The following is a 7,447-nucleotide window of genomic DNA, read 5'->3' on the forward strand; positions in this document are numbered from 1 at the left end:
TATATATATATATATATATATTTATATTTCCCCATCATGTAGGAGAAAATAAAAGACAGCTTGGAAACACTGATCACAGCAGCGGTGAAGCAGGCTTTGAACACCAGAGCACTGGAGGGATGCATTTATATTTTATATATCATGCTGTTTACCGTCATCACTTTGAGAGTGACATGAGTTTTGCTTAAGTTGTTGAATGGTCAGTTTTTTTTTTTTAATGAGAATTCTGCAAGCAAACTATTTCTGCAGTTTCAAAGAAAACCTAAATACACATCCTAAGGCTTAACACGGCCAGCAGGAGGTAGGAATAATTACAGCACAAAAAGTGAGGCATCTAGAAAAGAGGCCACACAGGGTGGAATATGGTAGTGCTGTGATTGCCAAAGCCTTTTTAATGACTGATAAGAAAGTTCCAGTTTAATATCGCTATTTTTCTACCACTCACTTTTACTTTGACTAACAATATGTTTTAAACTAATGTTTTAACTGTAACAAATCTGTTAAAAAAAAAGAGAACAAGCAGAAAATTAGAGTAAGTGGTTAAATTAATTTCTTGTTCATGCAAAACTGTGGTCATTCTTGATGAACATCAGGTGTTCAGTCATTCTCCTTGACCCTGCTAATGACCTTTAACAAGGAAAATGTGAAGCAAGGTAATATCAGGTGGCAGCCAGACAAAGGTGTGACAATAGGGGGTGTCAGATAATGTGCTAACATTCTTGGAGCTGTGTAGTTTTGAAGGCTATGGATGTGGTTTTCTGAAGGACCAAGTGTTARCTCATTAGGAAGTCTGCTTCACCTCTCTGGACCACCATTGACCTTTGAACAGCGCAGATCATGCCGATTCTTAACAAAACAAAGGGAGAGGGAAAGAAACAGTTGTAGGAAGTGGGACACTGTCCAAATTCACTCTTTAAGTAGACTGGCTGTTTTAACAGTATTTACTTGTTACATTGAATGATGCYACCCTAGTCACGTCTAAATCTTGGTACCAGTCACAGCTACTCAGTCTCAAAACATAAATCTTATTTGATAAAAAAATTGGATGAGGTAGTACCCCACCCGTGGCAAGACCCTCACATCATGGCTGACAGGGTCATACAAAGGACAGATTACAATGCATCTTGGGTGAAATGTCCCCCCCTTATTCTTAATAAGCAGCAGTTCTGCAAAGAAGAAAAAAAAAATGGGACAGCTGGTAAACAGAGAAGCCATCGCTGCTGAACCAGACAGACGTTAAATAAAAATAAACTGATCAGACATTAAGGATAGCTGTTGCCATCACTAAAACAACGAGTGCTGTGTTTAATAGCCGTATGGAGACCATTCTAAACACACAGTACTCACTTATAGCTCATTAACAAGGATTTGCATCAAGCCTAATTTAGCCGAGTGCAGTATGAGGGTGTAAATGGTGTCCAATAAAGAACAATAAAGGTTTTCAATACCAGCACAGTTATTCTTGGCAATTACATCCCATTATATTCTAGATCGTTAGAGCCATCATATTAGCCACATGGAAGATGCGAAATAAAAGGTATCTTCCATGCATCAAAAGTACTCTATAAACACAGCTCTATATTAACCTCCTGACTACCAGTAGTTCACTTTTGTCCTCTGTAGAGGACATTTCTAAACTTGAATATCTCCCACCCCCTGCATTCTACTGAATTAAATCCTTTTGGTATCTGGAGAGAACATTTAGGGCTTTGCAATGATACCACATGTGAAGGGGTGGGACTTTTGTACGTACCTTTTTCTAATTCTTAAAAATGGCATTTATCAGTAATAACACATTTTATGGGAAGAGACAAAGTAAGTGCATAAAACCTTTTATTACCTTACAAAGACTGTGGGATAAAAAAAAAATGGTGATTGGACAATATTTTTTTTCCTRGTAGTCAGGAGGATAAGATTAGAAATCGTTGTTTGATGAAGCAATATTATCTAGCGCGATGATGCTTGTGTGACTACAACAAGAGGAGTACACGAGAATTTTAACCCAAACCTCACATAAGGGGCTCCACTATATTAGGACTGGCATTTGGTCCCCATAAGGCCCATCAATCTTCAGAAGGTTAGTAAATATGTCAGAAATGGTCCTAAATAGCATAGCCAAACAAGTACACATGCACGCACGCAGACACACGCACCCATGCACACAAAGAAATAGGTTACCTCTGTTGTGCTTGCATTTCAGTGATAAAAACTGGATGCATGTTCTTTTCTTTTCCATAATTAGAGTTCTACATCCATATCTTTTTGTGGAAGAAAAAAAAAATACATACAGGATTGTCTTTTGATGTGACAATGTAGTCACAGCTTTCTTTAAAAACACACAGAAATGTGCTTAATAGAATTACATTTAATTTGATTGAGTTTAGAAAAATAAGGAGCAATGTATGTAATGAGACTGTGAATGTTGTGTCGAACATGATGTGAAATGTTCGTGTTGATTAATACTGTTGCTTTTTTWAAAATATATTATTCATGTTGTTACCGTAACCTTAAAACCTTGTATACATTCCTTGTRGATTTACAACTAACATATTTAACAATTTGAATATATCTTAAAACCAAATTAAATTAAAAGTTAAACAGGAAGATCTTTAGATGAGCTACAATGATGTTTTTAAACTTATGTTCTGTCTGAGAATGCAAGTACGTGTATGGGCCTCCTTCTGCTTTGGAAAATACAAGCAGTGGTTTCCCTTCACTCAGTTTGATTCTAAAAAAGATGTTTACTTTAATCGAAAGAAAACAAATGGTTGTAGTAAATAAATGAAAAAAAAGGTCTTATTTTCTGCTATGGAAAAAAGTTAGTTGATGTAACAATAAGACTGCATTTATTTTCATAAAACTGATTTGCAAGGTGCAGGTTCTTTTCATCTGTGTTGTTCAGGGTTGCGTGCCAAGAGAGGTGATACTTACTGGATTATGACGTGCCTGAACACGTTTCACAATTGCCTGCCATGCCTTTCAGCCCGTATGAGTTTTTGTCACTTCGCACGGGGGCCATTTCAGAATGTGCGGTATCAGATGTGTTTGTACTGTTGTTGTCAAGCATGTCTGTTTTTTTTTTTCCTTTTCAAACCTACCACTAATCCTCTTTTCTGCTCCCAACAGGGAAGGAGAGCGCTTGCTTTATGTCAATCCAACAAAACTGCCTGCTCTGAAGAAGTGCACTGAACTCTTTCAACTAAGTGTGAAAGCATCAAAGCAAATACTAACTAAATGAACAGCCAAAGGAACTGTAACCACTTACGCACACACAGGTCACAAGTTGCATTTAGGTGTGACCAAGTGAAAGCATAAAAGAAAAAATAAAATAAAAAAATTACAAACTATCATTCAGGACAAAAATATTAAACAAAGCCTAAATATTTCTAAATGTTACATTTTGTATCTGAGCCCCTTTTAGAATTAACTGCGACACTTCCTCAGTAAAACTGTGAGAAAATGTGGGATTTTCCATATCTTTGCAGAGCTTTTCTCATAACTTTCAGAAGTTTCACYATCTGGATTAAGAACATCAGTTCGGGGTTTGGTTTAGAGATAAGGTGTGATTTTGGTTTTGGTTAAGGTTAGGAATATACTGTTGATATTCAGATTTACAGAAAATGTCAGGGTTAGGCATAMATTCAGAAACTAAAATGAATGGAAATCATTACAATGTCTTAATGTGGATAGAAATACAAATCTGGGTTTGTGTGTGTGCTTTGCTTTTGAAAATATTACTGTGTCATTTGTATACAGTGTTCAAGTAAGTAATTATCAAGCAAAAGAGCAGATCACATAGCATTGCTTCTAACTTTCCGTAGTTGAGCTCACAGTCACATTKTAAAAACTTTTTAAAACTTAAACTATTTTTGCTGGTTTTGTTATGAGGTTGCCTTTCACACACAATATTCTGTTTGCAAATACATATCAACAAATAAGTGYCACATTTTCCAATGTGTGTGTTTCTATGAGTAACCAACAATAAACCTTAGCCTCTACATTGTGATTCTGCTCTGTCTGTATTGAAAYGTTTTTTKGTGTCTGGTTGGTTGGTGGTCTTATGAGCAAGTGGGCCACCACACCACATTCAGTTCTGTCCAATACCCCTTATAGCCTTAGGTTGCTTCAGAAGTGTTTTTTAAAATTCATCTTTTTTGACACACTGGCCACCTCGCTAGTTTAGTTATGAATAAGAATCATGAAAACACACATAATATACGGACCTGGGAGTTTTAAAAAATGTATGTCTTGCAACCAGAAATGCTGTGTAACTTTTACCAAACTAGAAAAGTTGTTCAATAATATCTCCAGATCTCGCTTCTTCATGTTAGATGAGTGATAAAGGAGACTGAAACTTTCAAGCTGCTTCTAATGCCAAGCAAGCCGCAGCTTGTGAAAATACATGCAGTCTCTGTCCAGAATTTAGTCATAACATTTTACTTATTTTAAATCAGTCGGTCTCAAAACCATAAAGAGCTAGGCTTGTTTTGACTCTACTGCTAACTCCAAATTTTCAGATATTGTAAGCTATTAAATTTCTTAGGTCTTAGGCAGCTTTTTGAAATAGAAAACTGAACATTTATTTTATATTTCTTAATTTTCCAACTGGTTTTAAACTGGTTTCAGCCGCAGACTATGGTAAAAAGCTCAATTTCCTCATTCCTAGCTGGCTGCCATGTGTAGTTGAGATAATGCGACCCTAGTTACTGCCTGTGCTGACTTTCTTTTCCTCAGGACATACTGCCATTTACTGGACTGTTGATTATTGCCAGACTGCATTTCCTCTGCCGGGGAACATTCTTACAAACAGCTTTGTCTATCTCTCTTAAACACACCCACATGTAACACTCATTCACAAACGTACTCTTGTTTGCAAGAGTTCAGATGATTCACCTTAAATGTAATGACAGTGATTTTTCTCTTAGCAGTGAATGGAATCAATTTAATGTAAGTGGAATAGAAACAAATATGGTAATCTTTCTTTTTTTATAGCAAAAGAAAAAAGGTGAAAGAAGCAAGAGTAATAAAGCTAACCCCTCTGAATTGTACTTGTTCTTCTCTTTTGTTACCTTCTCTTTTTTCCTCCCATCKGATGCATTGGTTTTAATCCCATGACCATCTGCCCCCTGCTCTGTTTCAAAGAGAGGTCATGCTTATAAAGTCAGATTCACTTCAGATGACCAAATTCTAGGCATCACGTGTAATATAATAAAGCATTCGACCCTGAGTCATAGCAGTGATGAAACAAAGTAAGGATACATTTGCATGACCACAACCTAAATTTCTGCATAATTTCATTTATGTATTCAAATTCCTATTTGGTGCACAGAATTTTGGCCAGTAAACCCGAGTCTGATTATTTCTTTTATCTGGCTTTTTTTTTCTTTGCAAAAGGCATATTGGGTAAACAAGTATATCACTGCAGTGTGTCCTCCTTTTCAAATGAATGCTTTCATATCATTTGCAAAAAGTAAAGCACAAAAAAAATCAACACTGGTTTCACTGGTTTGGTCAGAATAATAAAAGCTAATCTGCAGTTGCAATGTCCAAAACAGGATTTTGTTTTTTAATCCTCCATATGAGTCAGTTATGAATAGTCATTTGAGGACATGGAGCCCCAGCCCAATAGTTCATTACAATCAACACTGTGTATGCAGTGAAATAATACTGTATTTCATCAGCATTACACAGTGGACAATAGACTGAGTAGCATTTAAATGTCTGACTAGGAATATTTAGGATGCTGCGCTTTCTCCTGTCTGCTTTTCCTGGCAGCAACTTATTGGTTGTAGTAAAGGTGTTCTAAGTGAGGGAAAGGGTTAGTTATGTTAATGTTCTAAGTGTTCTATAGAACACTATAGTTCTAAGTGTTATACAATTAGCATATTGTTCCAATAGTGTTAATTCAAATCAGTTTATGTGCATATCACCTATTCACAGCACATTACCTTAAGACACTTTGCAAAATAAAAAAAAAACATCAATCAAAGCATTCAGAGAGACTGCAGGTCAAGTTCAGTTCAACCATCCACTATCTGTACTTGCAAGTAAGAGTATGACATAAACATATTACAAGCAATTAGTAAAAATAGTAACTGATATGATATTTAAAAATTATATATTTAGACAAAATATATAAAAATGTGCAACGTTTGATATTTAAAAGACATAAAAAATAACAGACAGTACAAAATAAATTAAGAAACACTTTTCCCCAACAATGTTTTCTATTAAAAAAAAAAAACACTTATTAAATTAATACAGTAGGTAATTGCATGTCTTAATATTTTTAAGTCATTTTGGGACGTAATCCTACAGTAAAGTCCGTGTCAACATGCAAGCGCGCGCACGCACGCACACACACGCACACCCGACATAACTTACGTTTTGGTTTCAACTTAAACTGGCGCGGTTCGTCGTGGATGCACACGCGTTGTCCCTGGCTCAGTTGTCTTATCCATCCTAGTTTGTGATTTTTAGTGTCAAACATTTCCCCGGTTAAGAAATTCAAACAAAGCTACTTCCGGATTAAAGCACGCAGAAGGGAATCACGTGAATACGCAATGACGTCATGAAGACGTATTAATTAAGTGTTTTCTATTAAATTWAAATTAAACTAAACACTCAATTAAACCTGGTCACAGATTTATTTTTTTCAGTGTTATGATTATTTTATTTATTGTGTATACTTTGATAAGAGTTTACTTGAATTAGAAGTTATTTTTGTTTTTTTGTGCGTCTTCTTGTGGGCGGAGCCTGTGACTATAAAAGATGGTTCTGCAGCTCAGTTTAGACTCCCAACAGGTCACAATGAAGGTGACGGATTTTTGAGCTGCAATAATGATACTGGTGTTTTTTTTTTTTTTTGTCTGTTTTTTAAACTGCCTGGATGTCCCTTSTACAATAGTACTAAAACTATTAACTACTTAGAAAACAACAACAAACAAATAAAGAATAAATGAAACACAAACCACTTATGGTATAGATTGTTCATTTTCTTTGGAGCTCAGCCATCACATGGCATTTAATAAGTCAATAAAATATTTTTGCAAATGTATCAGAGTMTAAACTTTGCTGCTGGAAATCTTTTCAAATGCATGTTACAAATGTTGTTTTCAAGTGACTACTGCTTCTGATAGCAGTCTAATAGGGCCAAGAATGCGATTTTGACGTTAAAGTATCAAAACAAAAAATATTCCTGCTCCTATAATGGGAGCCAAATACCATTTTTAATTAAATTAGTATCGGAGAGGGGAGAAGGAGAGGACATTCTATTCTCAGAAACGATAATAAAACAGGGTCATAAAAACCTAAGAAGAAAAGCAAAGATATAATCAACATGTATCAGTAAAAATTTGACATTTTGTCAATCAGTGGGAAACACGTCAAAATCCCCAAACACACTTATATTTTCTTTGAGCTTGCTGACTCATATCAGCACACAGCA

This window comes from Poecilia reticulata, linkage group LG4 (genome assembly GCF_000633615.1).
Source record: "Poecilia reticulata strain Guanapo linkage group LG4, Guppy_female_1.0+MT, whole genome shotgun sequence".
Taxonomy (NCBI): Eukaryota; Metazoa; Chordata; class Actinopteri; order Cyprinodontiformes; family Poeciliidae; genus Poecilia; species Poecilia reticulata.